At 41.7% G+C, this 26,451-nt stretch overlaps 1 protein-coding gene across 8 annotated transcripts in view; it reads left to right on the top strand.

Moving 5' to 3' along the window:
* ZNF423 (zinc finger protein 423) overlaps positions 1 to 26,451 on the top strand; it is a 403,966-nt gene that overhangs the window by 21,562 nt on the left and 355,953 nt on the right. The gene's annotated exons all lie outside the window — the stretch shown is intronic.

The raw sequence follows: 26,451 nt of genomic DNA, 5'->3' as shown, positions 1-26,451 counted from the left end.
CGATGTACTTCCCCTTGCGAGCTGCCGGGGATCCCTTCAGGGTGCAGATCACAGGGCTGAAAGTCACAAGCCATTAAATGAAATAGAAACTTGCCCCAAATTAACCGTATATATTTAGGTTGGCCTGATAGGCGATCCTCTTACTGGACTCAGACTTGCCTGGGCCACAAGGTGCTTACTCAAGAGTACAGTAGTCTATTATTATTATTATTATTGGCCACAAGGTGCTTGCTCAAGAGTAGTCTATATTATTATTATTAGTAGTAGTAGTAATAGTAGTATAAATAAATTTATATCCCACCCTTGCAAGCTGTGCTGTGCATGGTATTTTACAAAAGTCCCTGTTCTGAGGTGCAGATCCACTCTAAAATTTGACTTTTGGGATACCAGAGTGTGGGGAGGGAGTATTCATTCACTTGAATTATGCTTGCTTGGTATAGTGGGATATAGTAGTCTCTCTACTGGCAAACCAGGTTGAAGTTGTAAATTGTCTTTAGTCCAGAGCTGTTGCATAATACTTCAGGACCTTCCTACATGAATAGGACAGTGGCCTTATAGTCTTCTGCAGGTGTGGTAGCCCATTACTTTGGGACTACTTGGAGAAATCGATGGGCTTGCAACTCGGGTACAAGCCACAACCGTCCTGTAGACCTCTGTGAGATTTGAAGGGGAGCCCCAGCCCTGGCTTGTGGTCAATTGTCTTGTGGTTGTGGATCCACAAAGCCCTTCCTCCAGAGTTCCTGTAGATGTTTTAGGATGTTGCCCTTGAGTTTTCTCTGGAGCAAGTTGTTGTTGTAGAAGGGCCATGTAATCCAGAAAGGATTGCAGGAGTACCCCCAGAGTAATCCTTTGTGTTGCAACTTTGAACAGAAGAATTATTTTGCAAGTTTGAATGGCTTTTTAAAAAGGTAGACCAAACTGTGTAGCAAAAAGTATTTCGGAGTATAGCCCAATAGAGAACACTTACTCAGTGGTTCTAACAAGCTTCAGATCAATGTCAGCAGGAGAGTCCCTGCAGCAAATATTACAGTTTTGGGGTACAGTTTCAGAGCCAGTTTTCAGTTAGACTGTGCAAGTACTTCCAGAATTGAGCCTTAGCTTTCAAGACGTAAACAAGTTTACTCTGGAGTTGGAAGGCCAGGAGTTCACTGAGACTTTGGTGAAATTGTTCCAGGGTAACATGGAATTCTGGGTATTGCTGTTCTCCTAGCTCTGTCCGAACTTCTTAGCTTTTTGTTCTATGCTCAGGAGGTTGCATTGGTCTCCTGCACCACGCCGCAGGTATGTCTTTGGGGATTGCAAGACAAGTATTTCAGGATGCCGAAAAGGGCAACCAGAATGATCACATCACAGGGCTGGAACAACTCCCCTATGAGGAAAGGTTACAACAGTTGGGGCTTTTTAGTTTAGGAAGAAGGTGAGTGAGGAGGATGCATGATACCGGTGTGTGGGAATTACGTGTGGTATGGAGAACGGAGATGTTTTCCTCCCTTTCTCATAATACTAGAACCTGAGGTCATCCAATGAAGCTGAAGTGCGCAGACCTCTACAAACGGTGCATAGTAGGGTTTGCTTCGTCAAGAGCTAGTGGTGGCCACCAAGTTGGAAGGCTTTGAAAGGGGGTTTAGACCAATTCATGGAGAATAAGGCTATCAATGGCTGTTAGTCATGATGGCCATCTATCACCTCCAGTAATGGAGGTGTTCATGCCCTGTTTGTGGGCCTCCCATAGGCATCTGGTTGGCCACTGTGAGAACAGGATGCTGGACCTTTGGTTTGATTAAGCAGGGCTGCTCTTACGATGCTCAAAGGCCCTCTTCAAATACCAACTCCCCACTATTCTCTATCCTAGCTTTTGCTGGTCATGAAAAGTTTACGCCATCTGCCTTCCAAAACCCACACCTCTAAATTCTCTCTCTTCTGTGGAATTTGCAAGCAATTCTACCCCCCCTCTCCAAGCAAAAGTCACATCCTCTTTCAACAAAAGCGGTCTTATAATAAGGCACAGACCAAGGCAAAGCAGATCTGCTTTATTACCCCCTAGGGCAGCCTTGTGACATTCTGTGGCAGCTAGTGCCAAAATGATTTTTATGCGGACAGGAGAGTAAAATAACTGCTCTTTCCTCTTCTTGTTGCTGCCAGTGTAAGATTTTATTCCTGGCCATGGACAGTTAATGGGGTTTTCTAACAGGGACAGGATTTGGATCCCCTCTGGCCTCATTGCCAGAAACCTCCCCTCCCCCCCTTCTGTTACACAGAATTAGGAAGAATTGCTTTAAAACTTAAATTAGTAAATGGTTTTCAACTTGTCAGATGAAAGGGAGGGTTCAGTTAGGATGGGAAAGAAGGGGTTTCCCCACAACCTGGGTGGGGGAAAAGGGGTTTCCTTGTAATCTAATTGCATCTGACTGTGTGTGGTGAGAGTCTACCTATTTCATGTGGCGTGAAGGTGCTTTTACCGTTCTCTGTCTCCCTCCCTCCGCCCCAACCATCCATTTTAAAGACTTGCATGCCCTTGGCAGAGTGGGAACTGATTGTGTGTTTCTGTTGTTGACCACTTGATAACAACGATCAGCAGCTTATGAAAGAGATTTGTCTTTTTTTTCCCCCTTCGTAATGGGCGCAAGCCTTAGCAGTTGGCCTCCTTGGCTCCTGTGTTGCCAGAGGTGTGTCTCATCCTTTTCCCTTTCTTACCCGTGATGAGAAAGGAGGTCTCCTCTGCTACTCAGGGGTATAAGGATTTGCGGCTCTATTTCTGTAATGGATGCTGGACTGTGCCACTCTCACTGTCCCTGTTGCTCAATCCTTCCAGACAGAAGGTTGAGAGATGACTTGATTGCAGTTTGTGTAACCAGAGTGGACGGATAAAAAGAAGCAAATTAAAGTCTCTCTCTCTCTCTCTCTCTCTCTCTCTCTCTCTTGTGTGTGTGTGTGTTCGTACACACACAGACACCTATATCTATATCAGGGCATATACATGCATATGCAGTTTGTCATAATGGCATACAACTCCTTTTTTGTACCTGTCTGCTTGAATCACTCAGCCTTGTGTAGCCGTTTTGATTGTTGATACAGGAGAGTAGATCTCAGCCTCGACAAAACTGAAATAAACCGTGGCGCAGAGTGTTAATCTTGAATTGTCTTACTGCTAGCTTGAAAATATTTTTAAGGGGGAAAGTAGCCATTGTTGAAGGGAGCTGTGTGTTTGATGCTCAACCCCTGATTTTATGTATGCAGTGACTTTTGGAAAACAAAAATAGTCTTGTGAATAGGTTGAGTCGACATTGAATATTGGGTTGTGGCACTGCATGTTACTTACAGCACAGTCCTGTCCATGTTTACTTCCAGGTAATTCTCATTGTGTTCATTGGAGCTTACAGTCTAGTAAGTGTGTTTAGGATTGCAGCCTTAATGTATCCAGTAAGGCAGCTCACACGTAACAAAGATGCAAGGAACATGATTGTAGGTCCATTTTATAATCAATCCTGGCAAGGCAATATGCGAGATGAATAAAATAAAAGCTTTCATGAGGATACAATATCTGTGTGTCAGGAAGTCCAATCATTTGCTTCAAGGCAAAGGGTTGGCAGAAGAAGTGTAGCCCTGAATTATTAAACTATCACAGTTGGGCTGTTATCTATATTTTGGAGGGAGCTCTAAAGGTGTGGCCAGACAGGAATATTTTTCTTGTAGTTCACCTCCACGTGGCTTTCAGATTGTACAAATTGATTGGTACTGCTTCAGGTGGTGGACTGGAGACCAACTTTATGCTAATCCAGACGAGGGGACATGATGCAACAGCCTCTTGGCGACCTGGTGCCCCTCTTGCTTGAGATAATTTCACAAGCACACATCCACACACACTCAATCCTAATTTCAGTTTATCTTTACAGCTCTAAACTAGCTATGAGGAAAGCTGCTGTATGTGAAGGCAGCCTAAAAGCATGCAGTCTTTATCTGAAAATTTGACATGGTCCAGTGAGGTGCCAGTTGATGATCTGGATCCTGAACTGTGAAAATGTAATGGCCTGTGTTTGCTGAGAATATCTGCTCATTTTAGAGAAGGAGGGATGTTTATGTTTGCACCCTGAGGTCTGTTACTTCCCAAGTGTTGTATACTGTTTTAAAACTTTTAAAGGCACAACAAACCAGTTGATCTTGAATGACTGAGAAATCTTTAAGACTATATATGTATTATATATATGGGTGATCCTATACATATGTACTTGGAATTAAGCCCTGTTGAGTTCAGTGGAGCTTACTGTCATGCAAGTGTGTATAGGAGCATTAGGCTTCTATACCAGCTTACCTAGGAGTAAGTCCTATTGAATTCAGTTGGCCATCTGAGTAGACATGTATAGGATTGCGCTCTTTATGTTTTGGTGTGTGTAAGGCTGAAATCCTAAACACTTACTAGGAAGTAAGACCACATTGAACACAATGGGACTTACTATTGAGCAAACCTACATAGATTTTGTTATTAATATTATGTTAGCTCCCTAAGGACACTTTCTTTTTAATGAAAAGGCAGGATATAATTTTTTTGAAAAAATAACTCTCCACCACCCAAAATGTATGGTTTCTTTTGAATTTATAACCAGGTTTTGCAGTATGGTTTATGGTGTTTTAAAGTGACAGCAAGCTGTTTTATATTTGCGCATCCTTGTGTATACTGTGTTGAAAGCTTCATAATATAAAAGACTTATCCCCCATTCATTATCTACAAAATCATTTTCCAGATTAAATATATTTGTCCATATACTTTTCTCCCTTCATTCCTTCTTCTGTAAATGAAGAAAGCCTACAAGATGATCATATTATCACGAAGCATGTCATAAAAACTTTCTAGCAACTTCTGTTGGTCCTGATCCTAACAATTTTTTGTTTAGAATTTGATGGTCTTTGGTAACTGGCAATAAAGAGGGCCTCTTGTACCTTCTGTTCCCTCCCCTCGGTGAGCACAAATCTCAAACTAAATAGAAATGGTTAGTAATTGTAGATGTTCATTTTAGTGACCCGGGAAAAACACCTGGATTTTATGGTAAGGAAAAATGTTCCTTATATTTCTTCCTGCAGAGTATGGACTCTTGCTATAAAATCTGTGTTTAAGGTATCATAAAAGAAGACCTTCACATGAAACAGAAGTTTGAAGGTGTCTTTTATGGATTGATAGTATATTTTAACCTCTCAGCTGTATGTCAGCCTAACAGTATGGTATTATGGACCTTTACAATCCAGGACAAGCTCTTGCAAAAGAAGCCCCAGTGGTAACTGATACAAGAAATACAACAACCTCTATGGGGGGGGAAGGGTGAACTACAACAGTTCCAAGTGGATTTTAAAATAAATAAATTGAAAGCCAAAGTTGTTTGTTGAGGGGGGGAAAGTACAGGTCTTGGAAGGTCATGGCTTTTGCTAGACTGAGAGTATTTCATTTGAAGGTTGAGTCCTTGAAGAGTCAAAAGTATATCCTCAGTTTGCAATAAAGCAAGCCCATGCAATTCCCAAGAAATCATTTCAGGTTGGCAAAGTTGCATGTTAGCTGCTAATACTGGTATTAACAATGCTACTTGGGCCTTCTCTATTTAATCATGGCATGTTTTGGTGTCTTTCTTCAAGTTGTCTCCATAATATTGGTCTATTTTCAACCTGCAGTACCTAGATATTACTTTTCCAATATGTTGTGGCAGGGTTTTCAGTCTAAAATGGTGATTGAGTACCAGGCTATGTTTGTGTTCAAACTTGGGGCTCTCCTCTTCCTTTAAAATTAAGGAGCATTGTGGAATGATCAGAAGGCAAACTGGCAATTGCATGTCCTTAATGTTGACTGGATAATTTGTGACTTCAGATGTGATTCATAGTGAAAATGCAGATTCAACGAACATACATTTGTCATTACATTTTTGCACATAAAATGAACAGAATTTTTTTTTGGTGTGTGGTTCAGGTTATACAATCAAGTAGCTAGAACTTATTTTTTTCTTTATTAAAAAAGCTCATTGGGTGCATTTTAAGATCTTGGGAGCTAGCAATCTAATAGGTTGCCACAAACATGTTTCCATGGAAATAATTGAGATGGAGAGGTAATAAATAAGGAGTTCTAAGGTCGCAGGTTCTCCAACCTCAGGCAGGCAGAAAATAGGTGTAAATTACAGAGATCCGTTCAAATAAATGAACACAGCCTTGTTTCCCTACTTGATGTTTTTTTGGAGGGTTATATAATCACAATCATAATGACAGACTTGGATGTGAGTACCTTGAAAGGACTTCCCCTGCTTTTAGCACTTACTCTTCTTTAGACACGTGAACCATTTATATGTCAAAAGTTTAAAGACTAAAAGGTGATGTCTGTGATATAAAGGATGCATCATTGGGGGGGGTTGTGTGCTTCGAAAAGTCAAGGATCTGTGTGAATAGCAAGTTTTACAGATGCTGATGGCTTTTCTTTTAAAAAAAATGGGGTAGAATTACTTAATCAACCAAATGGGTGTAATGCTTCAAGTAAAAAATCATGAATAGGAACCCATTTTCTTCCAATATATTCAGTCTAATAAAAACATGTAGTAATTACTGTATCAGTATCCTTTCATTTAGACTGGTAGTGGTAGAATTATTTCCTTGATAAAGGGTTTAAACCTTACAATTAAATACGTTGATTATGTTAACCATCCATTGATAGTATAAATATAAGACAAGCAAGCATTATGGCTGGTTGATAGTGTTCTTTCCATTTGATCTAATTTTATTTAGGGGGCATATAAGGATAGTTTTGTGAGCACATTTCAAGCTTTGGCTAAAAGCCTATATAATTATTATGTGAAAAGTTCACACACACATTTGGAGACCATTTTTGATTTGCAATATGGTTAAGATACAAAACTGACACATTTAATTTTTTTAAAAATTGTAGCCAGCTTTTTAAAGAATCCAGATGGTAAGTAAAGGGGACAAGTTGACTATGATATTAGCAATTTGCCTATTAAAGGAACATCTAGAGTTTAATCACCTTGAAGGACAGAATTACTTAGATCAGTTGAAACTGACCCTGGACCCTCATAGCCATAGGACAGATGGAGACCTCAGAATGCGTTAGTTTTTAAGTGAAAGGGACTCTTTATAAGAAAAGCATATTTGCCAATTGTTTGTACATTTTCCAGTTTTATGAAGGAGGAATCTTAATCGGACCCCAATGGCTTTTACTGAATTTATATGCCAGATTATTGAAGCTTATTATAGTCCAGTTAAATCGAGGTTCAATTGAAATCTTTTTGTTTGGTGTTATATGTAATTTTTAAACTCTGAATAATTCCATATATATTTTTGAGAGAGTTGTATAGAGCTGCAGTAAGCAACCCCATTTTAAACCTGACATACATGTTGGTTGGTGGCTTTGACAGTTCTGCAAATTGATGTCAGGTTGCAACAACATTTTGTTTATAAACGTACTAGTCAGTAATCAAATTGTTTTGCAGTAGGAAAGGAGAGGTTGTCCTAATTAAGCTTAGATTTGTTATCTTTCTTAAAGTTGCAGAATTGCTATCACAAATGTTTTGCTTTTGCTTGGGAAAATATGATAGAAACTTTTGATTCACAACTTACCTGCCTCATTTGTGTCAGTCAAAAACAAAAGAACACACACACATGTTATGCAGCCCCCCACCAAACCAACCTACCTAGGTGGCTTCCAACTTCATTATATGCAGAGTAAATAATAAAAGAATCTTCATCCTTTTGCTCTGCTCCAATTAGTTGATTGCTATGAATGATCTCCTTTAAAGGAATGTTGTTTTACCTATCTGTTCATACAGAGGGTTGATTTTTAATGTCTTGTGAAAAAGATTTCTTTTTGTCTTGATTGATGTCAAGAATGAAAGCGTGATGGTAATATCCCTTTGAAAGCTATTGTATTGTCAGCTCTGGCTGACAGCGGGAGGCCCTCATAGCTGTATAGATTAGCTCTGTAGAAACACTGACATTTTCTTTGTTATATTGCTGTTGTTCTGCTTGCAAAGTCAATTATACAATGTCGGGGCTCAGTTACAGAGTTGACTGTGGAAGTAACAATGTCTTTCATACTTGTTTTAAAGATATAATTTTCTCTTCTTCATCTTGCCCCCCCTCCTCCTCCCCAGTTGATAGCCAGGAATATTTGAAGGTACCGAAATAGTTTGATCTTCAAATTACATCTATATATTTTACATTGTATAATTATCACATGATCCTCCTTGAAAAATGAAAATGTACAAATCATTCCAATATTTTGGTTCCTCTTTGTTGTGAATTCAGCCCTTTGAAATGGGGGAACTCTTCCTTCCTGTTTCCGGATGTGTTAAAATAAATTTCTGATTATTTTCTAATCAGTATGGCATTGTTTTGGGATCTGACATCAGTGGAGATGTGGGCAGTTCTCTGAACCAGCATATTTTGAAGGCATGCACACAGGGTGGGTAAGAAATTTGTAGCTTCCATTGTCTCATTTTCCTTCTAGAGAGTCCAGTGAAGTTTCCCTTAGGAGCACCAGAACTGGGGGGGGGGGAGGTTGCGTCTCTTACTCTCTTATTGGCTGGAATTCTTCACTTGTGTATGAAATGCTTTTAATTGTCATTTTACCTGATATGGTTCTTGTTGGATATAACTAATATATTAAAAAAGTGTGCATGGAAGGGTGGGGCAGGACTGATGATAAAGGGACAAGGTTTAGAGTTTGTACAAATTAATACGTCAAATGATATAGAATTCGAGATGCCTAATTTTTTTTGTGAGAAATAATTCTTGCAAGGCTGTAAGTTATCAGAGATGCAGTGGTTTCTCTTCCGCCGCCCCCCTCTAAAACATTTGTATATAATCAAGGCGGCAGAGAGAGCATCATTCATTACCAAATTGCCTTAAATAACAAGTATCCAGCGGAACAATCCCTCATTGGGAATGTTAATTGTGGGATTTCTAAATTACTGTTCTAAACTAATAGACAAAAGATTCCACAGTTACCAGTAATTTGTCAGGATTTATTTTGTTTCTCTTCAATAATTGAAAATTAATGTCTTGAAGTGAAAACAGATGTTCACGCCATCTTCTCAATTGGTATAAAAAAAAGGGAGGCTTTGTAGATGTACCGTGTTTGGAACACAGTTGATACCCGGCTAATGAAGGGTTTGATTTTGCCAGTTTGGTGGATGGAATATATGTTTAATTATCCTATAAGTAACACAAAAACTCCGGGGAGGGGGGAATAAAAACAATGTCAGTCAATTGTGCACCAGTTCTTAGGATTAAAAAGTATACGTTTGAGATTGGTTTGTTTTTTCATCCTTGCCAATGCACACAAAAGCAAAAACCCACCAGCCTGTCTGTCTGCCCCCCTTTTTTTAGTCATATAAGGGAGGTTGAACACTGAGGCTGGAAGGAATGGCTACTTGCTTGGACTACAGGTTTGTTAAGAGCCATTTTCCTAGTTGGCTGTAGTGAATGTGAATCCTTTCCAGGCAGCCAGTTGGAACAGCTCTTGTAATATGCTTTTAGGGTATCTGTGCCTTATAAATTATTGGAGCACTTTCCTGGTAAGGGACGTTTTCAGCATTTGGCGCTTTTTAGTTAAGCAAAAAATATTGAAGGCTGGATGGAATAGAAGTTTACAATATCTTGCATGGTGTGGAGAAAATGAAAATAGAGACTTTTTTCTGTCTCACAATGCTAGAATTTGGGTCATCCAATGAAACCTGATTGGCAGGAGATTTGGGAAACTCCTTTACTGCACAACTCAAAAGTAAATTATAAATTGCCTTACGGGAAGTGATTCATAAATGAAATACATAAGAATAAATAACGGGTTGCATCAATGTAGCGCTAATTCAGGATCTCTTCAGCTCAAGGATTACTGCTACTGCAATGGGATGCCCCTTTCCCTCAGGAACCTCTAAATCTGATCTAGGGCTTTCCCCAGCCCTTCGGATCAGATTTGCAGAGGACATGGGAGAGGGGTGGGAAGTCCTGTTGCATAAATGGTAATCCTTGCGCTGGTAGGACGTTAGTTGAATACTGCCCAATAATAAAGATGATGATGATGATATTTATGAAAAGTAAATAGTCTTTATGGAACTCGCTACCACAAGATGTGGTGATGGCCACTAGCTTAGGTGACTTTAAAAGGAGGTGAGACAAATTCATGGAAGAAGTCTTTCAGTGGTTACTAGTTTCACTGAATGGTTTCTAGTCACAGTGTCTGTATGGAACCTCCAGGTTTAGAAGTAATATAACTCTAAATAACCATCATTTTCTGGAGACCAGTAGCAAGGGAGAGATGGTGCCTTCATTCCCTGGTTGCAGACATCCCAGAGGTACCTGCTTGGCCACTGTGGAAATGCAAGGTTAAACTGACCTTTTGATTCAACAGGGTTCCTCTTACGATGACATGGTTTAACTTAGGAGTGTGGGCAGGCAAGCTTAAAACTACTGCAGCAGTAATTCTCATGGCCTTCTTTGCAACACTCAGACATCCAGCTGCTGTAATTTGATAGCATAATCTGGTTTCATTAAATGTACACCTAAAAACTCAAGCAAAGCACATAGGATTCCAGAAGCTTTTTTCCCCTCCATGGTAGTGGTGGTGGTACATCTAATTGGCATCTTCAGCTCCATCTATACAGTGAACATAATTTCAGTTTGCAGATGAAGAATTTATCTTCAGCTTAGAAGGGGACAAAAAGACCTTAAAAAGAAAGAGATCGGTAGCACTATTACTCCTGAAAATAAAGTTGAGCTTTGCATCACAGTTTACTGATTCCAGGCATTTAAAACATGGATACTAAAAACATCTGGAGTGCTATAGGCTCTCCTTTCCTGCATTATACTGAATGTGCCTAGGTTTGCTTGGGTGGAACCTTCCTCTCAATTTATTATCAAGAGGTTTGGACACCTTGAAAGGGCTCTTCTGAGCAGCAGCCCTTAAAAGTCATGATTCACAAATCCATATCCAGCCCATCATATCCTCCATACATCATAATATGTGCTGAACGTAGATTTTCTAATGGATGAAAAATAGTTGTGCAAGAGATTCCTCTACAGTCTGTTTTTATGATGTTTTAGAGTGTTTTTAGTGCTTTTGTTTGCTGCTCTGGACTCCCAGTAGGAAGGGTGGGATATAATAATAATAATAATAATAATAATACAATTAATTTTTTTACAAACAGGTACTCTTCATTTCTGCTTCACATAGACATATCTTTAATATATTTTTGAGGTGGCCCAATTAAGTATCTCAGATACTACTTTTTGGGGGTGAATACATATCTCTGGTGCCTCTTAGGCTGCATTCACACTGTACATTTATTCCACTATTATTCCAGTTTAAACAGTCATGGCTTCCCCCAAAGTAGGCTGGGAACTGTAGTTTGTGAAGGATGCTGAGAGTTGTTAGGAGACCTCTATTCCCCTTATAGAGCTACAATTCCCAGAGTTGTCTGGGAAGAGGGATTGGCTGTTAAACTACTCTGGGAATTGTAGCACTGTGAGGGGACTAGGGGTCTCCTAACAACTTTCAGCATCCTTCACAAACTACACTTCCCAGGATTCTTTGGGGGAAGCCATGACTGTTTAAAGTGGAATAAATAATGGTGTGAATGTGGCCTTGCATTTCCTGCTTCCTCCCTCCTCCACCTTAGGAAGTTGGCTCAGTGTTGTCTTGTGCTGGCTGCATTCTTTCTTCCTTTCTTCCATTCAAGGGATACTATAGCCATAGCTATAGCTTTCCACTTGGACTTTTGCTGGTGACAATAGCTGATAGAAGGCTAGAGTCATTCACTTCTAGTGTATGAATAGGACAATGGCCTGCGCAGTAGCGCTTTCAACATATCCACTTTGAGCTGGAGAGGAAACATGACTCAGTGAAGACTTCTTTCTGTCGTCTTTTGAAGAAAAGGAATGAACGGGAAGCGGGAAAGGATAAGGGTATTACAAGACTTCGCCACCAATTTCTGAAATAAATTTTTGGATTTGGCTTATAACTTTATCCATGTGATTCAAGCGTGGGTTGCATGTAGCTCAGATGGATTGAGGCAATGACCCACCTAGTCCAGCATCCTGTTCTTACAGCGGCCAACCAGATTCCTATGGGAAGCCTGCAAGCAGGACCGGAAAGCAACAGACCTCTCCCCATGAGTAATTTCCAGCAACTGGTACTTGGGGCCATACTGCCTCCGACAGTGGAGGCTGAACACAGTCATCGTTGCTAGTAGCTGTTGATCTGTGATGCTAGATATTTGCTTGGCTTTATTGGTGTGGCTCTGAAAAATTACAGCTTTACATGAGCTAGCATGATACTCATTGGAAGTACCCAGTGATAGATATCAAGTGCTGGCACAAGAAGGCTCAAATATTCAAACTGCACTGACCAGGAAATGGAAGGAGGGGCTGGACGCCATGAAGCATGGGAGGCAGATGCCCCAGCTTAGGCCTCAAAAGAAGGAGAAGGCCCGCTGGAGCGGGAGAAGAGAGGCCTATGAACAGAGTGGGTGGCTTTAGGCCCTGACCTGCTAGAGGGGAAGTCGTGAGAGAGAGGCGTGGACAGGCATGTCTCTCTCCTGTGATGTAACAAAATGGAAATGGACTGCCTTCAAGTTGATCCCGACTTATGGTGACCCTATGAGTAGGGTTTTCATGGTAAGCGGTGTTCGGAGGTGGTGTACCATTGCCTTCCTCTGATGCCGAGAGGCAGTAACTGGCCCAGGGTCACCCAGTGAGCTTCATGGCTGTGTGGGGCTTCAAACCCTGGTATCCCAGGTCGTAGTCCAACGCTCTCACCACTATACCACACTGGCTCTCCGTGATGTAACAAAGATTTCCTTAAATGGACTGGTAATAAGAAGGGGACAACCCCATCCTCTAGCATAGGCTGTGCTCACATGTGATGGACCTGGCCTGATGATAGCGTTGAGCACCCTTGAGCAGCTGCTTGTGTAGGGCCCCATCTGGGCTCACCATCACTATCCTGGGCAACTGACTCTGGGAAGCTGCCCTTTTAGCTGTCCACAGTGCCTCAGATTGTCATGATGTAAAATGGGCGGCTCACTGATGCTGCCAGGTAAGTCCATTGCCAGGGGTGGGGGGTGGGATGTCATTGTAGGAGGAAGCCTACCAGAAAGCATTTTGCTGAGGGCCTCCTCAACCATGGAGTTGGCCCTGTCATGGACCTATATCATGTGTGCTTGGTTAGCTGAGTTAGTTGGGTCCCATGGAGGAGGCTGAAACCTCTCCGTTGTGCCCTGGATTAGTCATTGTTCCATGGAACACAGTTGGGAACCATTCTGAAATGAGCCAACCCTTTGGGACTGGTTCTCCTCATTTTTTTTTCTTATATTTGCGTTGAAAACACAATTTTGGTGTTCATATGGAAAACAAAAGCGTAGGTTTCAGTCAATCATCCGGGGTGTCCATCTAAATAATAAAATAGCCTCCCTCCCTTTGGATGTGTTAAGTCAACTTTTAAAGCCTTTTTAAGAAATGTAATTGAAATGTGCCCTTTTGGTACCTGGGAATGAATTATTTTTGAAATGTTGTCATTACTCACCCTGCTGTGAGGTTTATCTCTTCTGTTGATCCTAATTAAATAAAACATACTGTTATTCGCCAGTTTCATGTTGAACTGAATTACCTGCCTCTAGGCTTATGAATGGTGGTTGGGCTCAGTGGCTTCTGCGGCAGGCAGGCATTGACTAACCCGCTCGCTCTTAGATTTTCCATTTCAAAGGGATCAGTTGGCATTGGTGACAGGCGAAATAGCGAATGCTTTACAGTTGCTTTCAAGAGCTGTACAAACAATAAAAAAAGCCTAACGCTACCGGAGTAGAACAGTTGGCACAATTGCAACGTGGAGGAAAAAAGAAGAAAAAAAATACACTTCTGTTGCTTGTGCGATGGACATTGGAGGGCTGCAAGATGATGTTGGGAGAGTTAAGTTTTGACCCTGTTGGGCTACGATAGGATGAGTTATCCTGCTGTATTAGGAATCAACTGAGGTGGGGTGGGGGTGAAGGATGGGGACACAGTTAATTTGTATTCTGCAGTGTAGTTATGCCTCCTTAATTTTGTGCAAATTACTGTTCTTCAACCTTGGGTCCCCAGATATTCTTGGACTACAACTCCCATCATCCCCAGCCAGCTTAGCCACTGGTCAAGGGATCATGGGAAGTGCAGTCCAACAACATCTGGGAAGTTGAAGAACACTGGTGTAAAGGAGTTAGATGAACACCAAAGCTAGTGGATGCGCTCTGCTCATATGATGGCATTGAACGGATCCCTGGGTTCCTGCTGGGAGGAAGGGTGGGATATAAATAAATCCCTCTGCCCCAGGTTATTGTTTAAAATACAGAACTGGTGTATTCAAGATGTTTTCATAACACTCTGTGACTTGTTTTGGACATACTGTGTCCTGTCTTGGTAAGCATGGGTCAAGATCTGCACAAGCCTAGTGATAATGTACTCTGTCCTTGCTCTGCCCCTTCTGTTCTCCCTTCACTCCATGCCACAGTCAAAGATTTCCTGGGCTTAATCATAGTTTCTTGTTGCATCTGAACCAGGAAACTGTGGTTATCAGAGTTCAGAACAAAGCAAAATCTGAAACCAGTTCTAGTTTCTGTTTCCGGTTTGTTTCAAAACTGGTGACCATCATTTCCTGGTTTGGATGTTACTGAAAACTATGGAGACTTCCTGAATTGATTAACCAGTTGTGGCCTGCTGGGAAGTAAGGACAGAAGGGGAGTTGTGGGTGGACATAAGGTTCATATCTATCTTTAACAGCTTCCTCCTCTCTCTTTTTTTTAAGTTTAACAGGCTGAAATACGTTATGTTTAAATTAGGCTTGTATGAGATAATCTACAACAGAGATAGAGGGAACCTGAGACCTTCTGGATGTTGCTGGACACCAGCTTTCATTCGCTTCAGACAGCATGGCTGATGGTCAGGGATGATGGGATTTGTAGTTCAACAACATCTGGAGGGTCACAGATTCCTCGTGTCTGCTTTAGATCCTCTTATTTCCTTGTAGCATCATATATGAAGAATTCCTTTTCCATCTTTTTGTGTTGCTGTTGTTTTATTACTGACTGTATGATTTTATTGTGTTTTACTAGTACTGAATCCCGCTTTGGGATTGTTTTATAATGAAAAGCATGTAACAACTTTTTAAAACAAATAAAATTCCCTTGTACTTTTAGCACCTTGTCCACTAACCCTTTAGACATTGTTTGTCTTTTGGTGCCAGGCAAAAACCCTTTTTTCCCACCAAGCTTTTTGAGGTGTGCTGAGTATTCTTGGAGATGTTGAATAGCACTGTAGAGGGGACAAATGGGGTGTAGTTTTGTTAACTGAAGTATATATTTTCTTTTCATGTGGTTTTCATTAGGTATTGTATAATTACAGTGATATAACCCAACTTGGGCTGTATGACAAAGGGTAGGATTTGAAAAAACTGGTGATTATGATGATGCTGTTAAGCTCTTGCCACTGCTTTGGTTTGTCAGGATCAGTTCAGGGCAGTAAGTTGCTTGGTCAGTAACCTTCTTTTAGCCAACAAACCTTAGATTAGATAAGGAAGGAATGCAGAAGAGCTGGGTTTTTAAGGGTTTATAAACCAGGCTTGTGTCAGATTAGCAAGAGAGCTTCTAATTTTTCAGGTAATTAAAACACACACAGGCACACACAAAATTTAGAGTGGTTGAAGGTGTGTGGAACTAATGGAGGCATTACTTCTGTTATAATTTGATTCCAGTGTGACATAATGAAGTTCACCTGAGCCCGACTATCTTTTCTGAAAAATAGGAATGAAAATGCAAGAAACCTTAGCACAGAAGGCCATTGTTAGAACTCTTACACAGGGATGGGTCCAATTCAAAGAAAGAGTTGTAACACTTGAAATGCATTGGGCAATAAGTGGTCTTCTGTGCATCTATTGAGGTCTCCTTTTGTTTCATTCCTGCATTTGGTGCCTTCTTTCGTCCCTGAAGAATAAGTAGAATAAGAATTATGGTTGGCTAGTTGTCAGTGTGTTCATTTTTTTTAATGTTCTCCTTACGCACTTGCTGTGTAAACCACCCAGTCAGCTTAGATATGCATGAAATTTTTTTTATCTCCACCTGGCATGGCGTTCTGTTGTTGTTGTTATTTGCCTTCAAGCTGATTATGACTTATGGCGACCCTATGAATCGGCAACCTCCAAGAGCATCTATTGTGAACCACCCTGTTCAGATCTTGTAAGTCCAGGTCTGTGGTTTCTTTTATGGAATCAATCCATCTCTTGTTTGGCCATCCTCTTTTTCTACTCCCTTCTGTTTTTCCCAGCATTATTGACTTTTCTAGTAAATCATGTCTTCTCATGATGTGTCCAAAGTATGAAGTAGGAAGGGCATGGCCTTCTTTTTATTTATTTAACAGTATTTTTTCATGCCACCTTCAGTATGACCAAATATTCTTCTGGCTTACATCATTAAGATGTATTCAGATGGTTTTCACCCTTAGAGGTAGATTGAAGGGCATTGATTTAGTTGTTTTAAAACGATTATTAACATACGAAGCTACTTTTAAGTCCTGAGACAATTGGCCCACTTAGCCCAGTATTATCTACTCTGACAGTGGCTCTTCAGGATTTCGGGCAGAGACTTGCTTATCACCTGCTGCTTTATCCTTTACCTGGAGAGGCCAGGAGTTGAACCTGGTACCTTCTGCGTTCAAAGCATGTGCTCTACCACTGAGCAATATTGCTTCCCCAACATAGGAATCTGCTTTCTACCGAGTCAGACCATCGCTCCATAATAGCTCAGTATTGTGTACACTGATTGGTATTGGTTCTCCAGGGTTTCAGACAAACATCTTTTCCCAGTCCTATATGGAGACACCACTGATTGAACTGGGTTTTCTTCTGCGCGCAAACGTATGCTCTGCCATTGAGCTTTGGTTCCTTCCCCAACACTAGATGGGAAGAGGGTGAGATAGGGTTGATATCTTGGATTGAATCCACATAGGATGTATTTTGCTCATATCTTTTTCCAGTGCTTGCCTGTGGTTACCCCATGATGCTAGCGCTTATGTTCATTTCTTTTTTTAGAGATTAGGCTGAGGGTAATGGTTTGTATGGTCTGATGTAAAAAATTAGCAAAATGGTAAGTTCCATTCATGCTGCTACTGCTTTATGCCTTTTTCTGGGATGCAGAAAAAAGGTCTTGGGATAATACAGTTCTTCCATTCTACTCAACATCATGTTAAATGAATAACTGAACTGGAAGGTCATGTATTTATCACCATTTGTCTTGATGTATTGCTGCATGGAGAGTAATGTCTGAACAGGCCCACCCTTTCCTCCTCATTAATTTTGATTTCATATTTTTATTCTCTTTTTCAAGGAGTTCAGGGCGGTGTACCATGGCACCTCATTTTATTCTGACAACTGCCCTGCAAGGCTGAGAGAAAATGATTGGCTTCAAGTCTCCTAGCAAGCTTTGTGGCTGGGTAGGGATTTGAACCAGGGTCTCTCTAGTCCTAGTCTAGCCCTTTATCCATTACACCACACTGGCTCTATTGTGTTGTCGTTATGTGCCTTCAAGTCGATCACGATCAGATGTTCTGTTAGTGGGTTCGCTAAACCTGTGGTCATGGGGGGACACAGGGGTGAATGTGCGAGCTCTACACTCATTGCTGTTCTAGTTACTCTCCCAACTTGTGGAGGGTGATCTCATGAAGTGGGATGCCTCCTATACTCATGGAGGCTTCCCATATATTTTAGAAACCAGAGTTCTAAACCTTATTGGGAGCCCCTATGAGCTGGAAGGTGACTGGAATGCCAGCAGGGACAGTGACAGCACATTGGTTCTCCCTTGTGTGTTTACTGAACTTGCTAACACAGCCATGGGGAACCTTTGGTCCTCCAGATGTTGCTGAATTACAACTCCCATCAGCCCCAGCAAGCATGGCCAATGACTAGGGATGATGGGAGTTGTAGTTCAGCAACACCTGGAGAGCCAAAGGTTCCCCACACCTCTTCTACCAGAACATCCAAAGAGGGCTTGTGTTGTGGCCTACTGTGAATGGGTGATATTTCAGTCTCCGTGAGTGTAATTTGTCTGCTTGGGTTTGCTGGAGATAATTATGAACAAAAGACAGTCATGAGCTACTCTCTCTCTATGCTATAAGTCTTAATTCATAGACTGATGGCTGTGCATTAGAATGAAATTAGACCGATAGTTAAATATGTAAGTCAAATTACGATGACATACTTCAGATGTAACTTGGTTTGATTTATTTGTGGCTAATTTCATTTAAAGGCTTTAGTGCCTTCAGTCTGGGGTTACAAAGATAGTTTCTTCATGTAGAAAAAGTTAGAGAGCTGTCTTGGTGAAAAATTCAAAATAAAATTGGAGGTCCTCTGTGTGCACCCAAGATGAAACTTATCTGTTTAATGGGTTTTCATTTAATGGCGTTTAAAAGGAAGGGTGGATTGAATCTGAAAAACTGGAAGCTCCTGTGGACATTCAGTATATTATCTTCTTTCCATACAAGGGTTGTAGATAGTCATAAGACACGGTTCTTAATAGAGACTTGGGAAGGGAGGGGGCATGCCATTTGTGGGAGTGGCGGTTGCCCCCCCCTCTGGATTCTTCCAAATGTATCCTCATCTAGAGCCTTTCTTTACCTCTCTTGGTAGCCATGTGTTGGACTTTAAGGAAGTCTTCGTTGCCCTTGTTGCAGGCTTCCCAATGCCCGTCAGCTGCAGCCAGTATGGCTATTGGCAGGGGAGATGGGAGTTGTAGTTCAGCACCACATTGGGCTGTACTTGGGTTAGAGTGTCACATTAAGGGTGGTATTCAGTGCTAGTCCTGCTCAAGAGTAGACCCACTGAAAATATTTATTATTTATTTCTTACATTTGTATCCTATCTTTTCTCCAAGCAGCTCAAAGCGGTGTACCTGGTTCTCCTCTCCCCATTTGATCCTTACAACAACACTGTGAGGTAGGTTGGGCTGAGAGGCAGTGGCTGGCCCAGGGTCACCCAGCAAGCTTCATAGCTGGGTGGGGATTTAAACCCTGGTCTCCCAAGTCACAGTCCGACACCCTAAACATTACACTACACTAGCTCTAATAGGCGTGACTAACTTAGGTTTATTAATTTCAGTGGGTCTGCTCTGGGTAGGACTTAGTTGGCTACAACCCTAAGATTGGAAATTGTGACTTTAGAGATAATTAGGCTGCAGTCTTGTGCATACTTACATAGGAGTAAGCTCCTTGGAAATCCGTGGGATTTCCAAGTAAACGTGCAGAGATGATGTGGTTACATGCAGTTACATAGATGTGAAGTTAGTCCCTTGAAACCATGGTTAAGCAGTTGAGAATGGGCCATGGATTAAGGTAAAGGGCTGCGTTTTCTGTCACTCTTCTCCCTCCATTCTGCGCCTGCCCTTGGAGCATGAATCTGCCTCATTGAGCCTAACCTCAGCTAACCACAATTTGGGCTCTAACAAGCCACACTGAGGTCTGTCTTAGGATTTACATCTAACCCAGGATCTGAACAATGCTTTCTTTCTTTCTTTCTTTCTTTCTTTCTTTCTTTCTTTCTTTCTTTCTTTCTTTCTTTCTTTCTTTCTTTCTTTCTTTCTTTCTTTCTTTCTTTCTTTCTTTCTTTCTTTCTTTCTTTCTTTCTTTCTTTCTTTCTTTCTGACATTGGTAGTGGGGAGGGCGCATGGCACATGTGTACTTCTTGTGCAGGGTGAGAGCCTGTGCAGTGAACTGAAAGATAGGAGAAAGTCGCCAGATGCCTCCAGAGTGAGAGTCTGTAACTGGCAGAAGGCTGACCCCCCTTGGGTGTGGGGCTGCCCTTGAGGTTAGTCCGGAAGCTGCAGCTGGTGCAAAATGTGGTGGCGAGACTGCTCGCTAGGGCAGGGTATCACCAACATGTCACCCTACTGCTGCAAGAGTTGCACTGGCTGCCTCTTTGCTACTGGGCTAAGTTCAAGGTTCTAGTTTTGGTGTACAAAGCCCTATACAGCTTGGGACCAGGATACCTGAAAGACCGTCTTATCCGTTATATACCCAGTTGATCACTGCGCTCTGCAGGTGAGGGCCTCCTGCAGACACCATCTTATCAGGAGGTGTGTTCCGCACAACATAGGAAATGGACCTTTAGTGTAGTGGCACCTACCCTTTGGAATTCCCTCCCCTTAAATATTAGACAGGCACCGTCTCTGTTACCTTTTCGGCGCCTACTGAAGACCTTCCTCTTTCAATAAGCCTTTTAAGTAGAGACCTTATCCCAGTCTGTGTCTGTGTTGAGTTGCTTTTTAAGATGTTTTTAAACCTTTTTTTTAAAATATGCTTTTAAACCTTTTTTAAAAAGGTGTTTTTAAAGCTTTAAAAATGTTTTAAAGGTGTTCTGTTTTAATGTATTTTAAAGTCTGTTTTTATGATGTTTTAAAGTGTTTTTAGTGCTTTTGTTTGCCACCTTGGGCTGCTACAGGGAGGAAGGGCGGGATATAAATCAAATAATAACTAAATAATACTGCTGTAAGCATGAACACTGACAGTGGGAACTGCAGCTGATGTTCCCCTCCCTATCTGTGACCATGTTTGTCTGACTTCATCAGACAGACAGTGAGATACCTGCCAGCCACCATCTTCTCTTCTGGAACTATCTCCAGCAGTTCCTGTGCCACCTTAATTAGCTTATTTTCTCTCCTTTTAAAACATTTTTTGTATAATGTCTATGAAATGATAAACCATTATTTTCGACTGTGAACCACCTTGAGAGCATTGGCATAAAGGTGGAATAAGAATATGCCCAGTTAAATAAATAAATCAAGGCCAATAAATAAATGGTTAATCATGATTTGATGTTCATGGTTTTCCGAAGTTTCTTCCTTGTGAGCTCCAGATTTTATTTTTTATTTTTTTGTTTATGTGAGCTGGTTTGACGTTCTTGCTTTGTGCTTCAGCAAAGAGACTTTAATGGATACCAATTTTCTTGTCTGTCTCATCTCATGCAAAGTGACATTAGCAATAACTGTGATTGACAAATACAAGAAAAGCTGTATTTTTTAAAAAAAAACTTTTGTTCTTAAATTGACTGAGTATTGGCTCCACATGGCAATTTGTAATTGCCTGCGTCAATTCAAGTTGTACAATCTGGCTTCTGTTCTTTTTTGGGGGGTAGGGGGTGAGATTGAAGGGAATTAATGTTATAATATGGTTTTGTTTACAGACCATGTCCGTTTTGATTGCACTGTAGTAAAAAATGTGACAAGTTTCAGCAGAACTGTCATTGCTTTGGACGTTTTTCTGGGTGATAGGCATAACTTTTATGCTGTTTTTAAAAAAAAAAACAAAAAAACCCCCAGAAACTAAAATGTTTGAATGAAATTTATGGGCTCCTTTTGAAAAAATATACCCCATTTTGTCTTATTCTTATTTTTTAAATAACATGGGGTAGAGTTTTTAAAACTTACTTAAAACACAATTTTTGCATCATTATCCACAATTTCGTTGTGCTAGACATTGGCATTGACAACTTTTATTTCCATATAAATGTCCATTACAGAAATTACAATGGAATAAAATAATAAAATTTAAAATTATTTTTCCCAGGACAACAGAATCTCAGAAAGATCATCTGTTCAAGAGTTCCCTACACTAACTGTCCTGATTCATTTCCATTTGTTTCCTAGATTTCCCTTGCAACTAAAAGATATACAGAGCTGTTCTTTAGGTTGCAGAAGTCTTCTAATAAAAAACAATTTCCTGAACAGAATAGGTTGTTAATTTAAACAAAATGTTTCCTAAAACTTTTCCCTTAGCCCATCATATTCAGTCTTGCAAATGGCTATGGGAATTTTTAGCTCAGCCTTGTAAATAAAGTTACAAAAATTAGTAGCCTGTTTTAGTTTACTAGCCTTCTAAGCTGGTAACCTGCATTTCTTGCTGGTCACAGAGGGGGACAAGCTCCCTGACCTGTGGCAAGTATGGAAATGGAGGATACTAGTCAAGGTTAGTAAAAGAAATAGCCTTCTACAGAAAGAGAGGAGGCGTGGGCTTCTATCTCTGCCTGCCCACTTGCTCATCTACATGGAATTCCTTGTTGCCTGCGGCTACCAGAGAACTTGTTAAATTTGAGGCTGGTCTAGCTGCCCACTCTTGACCAGTTGGGAAAAGAACGTCATGATGCTATTTCTGCTGGTCTCTCCCTTTTCATTATTATATCTTTATTTGTGTTTCAAATATGCATGGCAAGTTCAGGTGGTCGCCTGAACACATAAATGCTCAAATATGGATGTGGGCAAGGGTGTGCACACAAGTCCAGTTCCCAACATTGTGCCCCCAACCCATAGTCCTCAATGTTCCTAGTGTTGAGTGGGGAAGGCCTGCAGAAGGCTTCTGCTCATGGTAACTTGGAACCTTGTGCAATTGGTGATCCTGCTGTTTAAGAACATAAGAAGAACCTGTGGGATCAGGCCAGTGGCCCATCTAGTCCGGCATCCTGTTCACACAGTGGCCAACCAGATGCTCAAGGGAAGCCTGCAAGAAGGACTTAAGTGCAAGGGAATAAGGTCTTTGATCATGTGGAAGGTTGTACCCCTGATCTTCCGTGTCCCCGGCCTTGCTATCAGAATTTTTGAGGTATAATTTATTGCAGAATTTAGCGCTACATTTCCACTACATTCCACCAGAATTCCAGAGCTACCCGTTATGTCTTGTGAAAGCTCAAATTTTATGCGCAAATTAATAGGAAATAAATCGTCAGAATAACGGAATAAAGTGCAGTGTGAAAGCACTCTCTGACTCCACAGCCCTGATAAACAAGCCCATTAAAACAGCATAACCGTTAAGACAACAACCGAAGTAGGAGATTTCAAGTCAGGAGATCAGGAAAATGCTTGTCTAAACAGGTGTGTCTTCAAGAGCTGGTGGAATGCCAACGCCGGTGGGGCTTTCTGTATTTCAGCAGGGAGAGCATTTTACAAACACTGGTGCTACCAGTGAGAAAGCCCATCTCCGTGTTACCACAAGCCGATAATCATCAGGCAAAACTAACTAGGTTCCAGTTGTTGATCTTAATGTGCCTACGAGGCTGTGGAGGGGGGAGACTACATCATCCCTGATTATTGGTTGTGCTAGTTGGAGCTGATGGGAGTTGTAGTCCAAAACATTTGGTGTGAACCATGTTGGCTATGCCTGCAGCAAGGCGTGGTTGACCTGTTTTAATATAAGAGCTCCACCAAGCCACTCCAGCTGGTCCTCTGAGTTCTCTTCATCCATTCCATTGCTGATTGTGTTGCAGTTCTCCTTACTGCAGATGAGAGTAATCTTTGGTCCTCTAGATGATGCTGAACCCCAACATTACGCTTGGCTGTTGGCCATTTTTGCTGGGGCTGTCGTTCAGCAACATCTGGAGGGCCAAAGGTTCCCCACACAACTCCTTTGCTGCCTGCCGACAACTTACCCCCAGCAATCATGTTGTCTGATACTGCTGGTTTTGTTCATACAAGGTTCTGGAGCGGGTGGTCGCCGGTCAGCTCCAGGTGCTCTTGGATGAGACCGATTATCTGGATCCATTTCAGTCCGGTTTTAGGCCTGGTTTTGGCACTGAAACAGCCTTGGTCGCCCTGTACGATGACCTCTGTCGGGAGAGGGACAGAGGGAGTGTGACTCTGTTGATTCTCCTTGATCTCTCAGCGGCGTTTGATACCATCGACCATGGTATCCTTCTGGGGAGACTCGCGGAGTTGGGAGTTGGAGGCACTGCTTGGCAGTGGTTCCGCTCCTACTTGGCGGATCGTTGCCAGAAGGTAGTACTTGGGGAACATTGCTCGACACCTTGGACTCTCCATTGTGGAGTCCCTCAGGGGTCGGTTTTGTCCCCCATGCTTTTTAACATCTACATGCAGCCTCTGGGTGCCGTCATCAGGAGTTTTGGAGTGCGTTGCCACCAGTACGCTGATGACACGCAGCTCTATTTCTCCTTTTCATCTTCTACAGGTGAGTCTGTGGATGTGCTGAATCACTGCCTGACCGCGATAATGGACTGGATGAGAGCTAATAAACTGAGACTCAGTCCAGACAAGACTGAGACACTGTTGGTGAATGCCTTCCCTGCCCAGATGGTGGATGTTTACCCTGTTCTAGATGGGGTTACACTCCCCTTGAAGGAACAGGTTCATAGTCTCGGGGTTCTTTTCGATCCTTCCTTGTCTCTTGAGGCGCAAGTGGCCTCGGTGGCAAGGAATGCGTTCTACCACCTTCGGTTGGTAGCCCAGCTACGCCCCTATCTGGACAGGGATGACCTCGCCTCAGTTGTTCATGCTCTGGTAACTTCTAGGTTGGATTACTGTAATGCGCTCTACGTAGGGCTGCCCTTGAAGACAGTTCGGAAGCTTCAGCTAGTGCAAAACACAGCAGCCAGACTGCTGACGAGGACCAGCCGGTCAGCGCATATAACACCTGTTCTGGCCCGTTTGCACTGGCTACCCATTTGTTTCTGAGCCAGATTCAAGGTGCTGGTTTTGACCTATAAAGCCTTACACGGTGTGGGACCGCAATATCTTGTGGAACGCCTCTCCCGCTATGAACCGACCTGGTCACTTCGCTCAGCATCTAAGGCCCTCCTCCAGGTACCAACCCATCGGGAAGCCCGGAGGACAGTTACTCGATCTAGGGCCTTTTCTGTAGTGGCCCCCGAACTGTGGAACAGCCTCCCCGAAGAAGAACGCCTGGCGCCGACGCTTCTATCTTTTCGGCGCCAGGTTAAGACCTGGCTATGCTCCCAGGCATTTTAAGCGTTTAATGTTATAACTTTAAATTTTTTATTTTTTGTTTGCTGCTTATGTTTACTGTTGGTAGTTGATTTTATTGTGATATTCTGTATTTTAACCTTTTTGTACACCGCCCAAAGAGCCACTCGCTATGGGCGGTTTATAAATGAAACAAATAAAATAAATAAATAAATATGCAATGTTGTTAGAAAATATGATGGCCAGGATTGGGTTGCTGGCAGCCATTGCAAGCAGGCAGCCTTCAAGATGACACTTAACTAGTTTTCAGCTTTTTTGGGGGGGGGGAGATGATGATTATGAATTTAAAGTGAGTTCCCTCATAGATTGGAAGGAAAAACCGCACAGCAATTATACTACCTCTGTGTATCTGCCACTGAAGTTTCTGTAGCCTTTGGAAGCCTTTTTTGCTTTATTCAGTGAGAGATTGTTCTATTAAAGTGGCATATTTTTCTCCCCACATAACAGCTTTTATTTCCTTAATTTAGTTATTTGAATGTTTTATTTGATTAGCTACTTTTCAGAGGCTTCCATTTAAATGAGCTAGTGTTCTTTTTCAGAACAGAAAACATCCATTCACCAATGTCTTTTTTTAAAAAAAAGAAAACCCTGCCCACATATTAACATTCTGAGGGCTGAAGTCTGCGTATTATATTTTTTAAAGAAACAAAATAATAGTTTGCTTCTCATGAAGCCATATTTGAATTGCTTATGTTCAAAAAGATCCTTTGGAACCATGTTGGCTGTGAGGTAAAATGGTATGCATGTGTGTGTTAATTTTCCCACTTAAGTTTGTGTTGATATGTGAGGTGGGGGAATCTAATTTTGAAGGCTGTTATACTGACTTTGTAGAGAGAATGCAATTCAGTATATGAATTAGTTTTAGCATTATGTATCCTTGTGTTTCCCATTAGAAGCTGTGTGTGCCGTGCTTCGAAAATGTAAAGCATATATAAGTGCTTATTATTACTGTGTTGTTATTCTCTTGCTGAAAAAGGCTCCCTGGGGAGACTGGTGATTTGCATTTTAGTGTTTGGATCCAAAATGTTACACACATTTGTTTCTTTACATATGTTTCTCCCCTCAATTCCCCCACTCCCCCATCTCTGTCTGTTAACAAGTGTGGATTTAAACTTACCTACTACTTCCACTCCTCCCCCCCAATTTAGTTCATTTTGGTGATTTGTGCTCATGTGTGCTCACTCCTCTCTCCCTCTCTCTCTCTCTCTCTCTCTCTCTCTCTCTCAAGCTTGAAAAACACTCTCTTATTCTTCTGTTCCACAGTGTTTGTGTGAAATGCAGCCAGACACAGTAAAATACATTGAACAACAGGGTATGGCTATTATGCTTTGCCTTGCCTGTTGGCTTCTCAAGATATCTGCCTGGCCACCAACGAAGGCTGAATGTTGTGCTAGCACAGAGGTTCCCATACTGCGGTCCATGGAGCACCCGGCGGCCCACTAGCTTCACTCAGGTGCCCCACGGTGTGTCTATAACAACACAATTAAAAACCACTCAGCATCTAGCATAGCACGTTTCAATTGCTGTAACAGGCAGAAAAACCATTTTGTGGTCCTCCAAGACCCTCAGCAATTTTCAAGTGGTCTATGGGGGAAAAATGTTTGGGAACCACCGAGATAGAACAGATGGACCCTGG

Source organism: Rhineura floridana, chromosome 13 (genome assembly GCF_030035675.1).
Source record: "Rhineura floridana isolate rRhiFlo1 chromosome 13, rRhiFlo1.hap2, whole genome shotgun sequence".
Lineage (NCBI taxonomy): Eukaryota > Metazoa > Chordata > Lepidosauria > Squamata > Rhineuridae > Rhineura > Rhineura floridana.
Note: the sequence above shows the minus strand (reverse complement) of the source record. Positions and strands in the feature narration are given on the sequence as shown.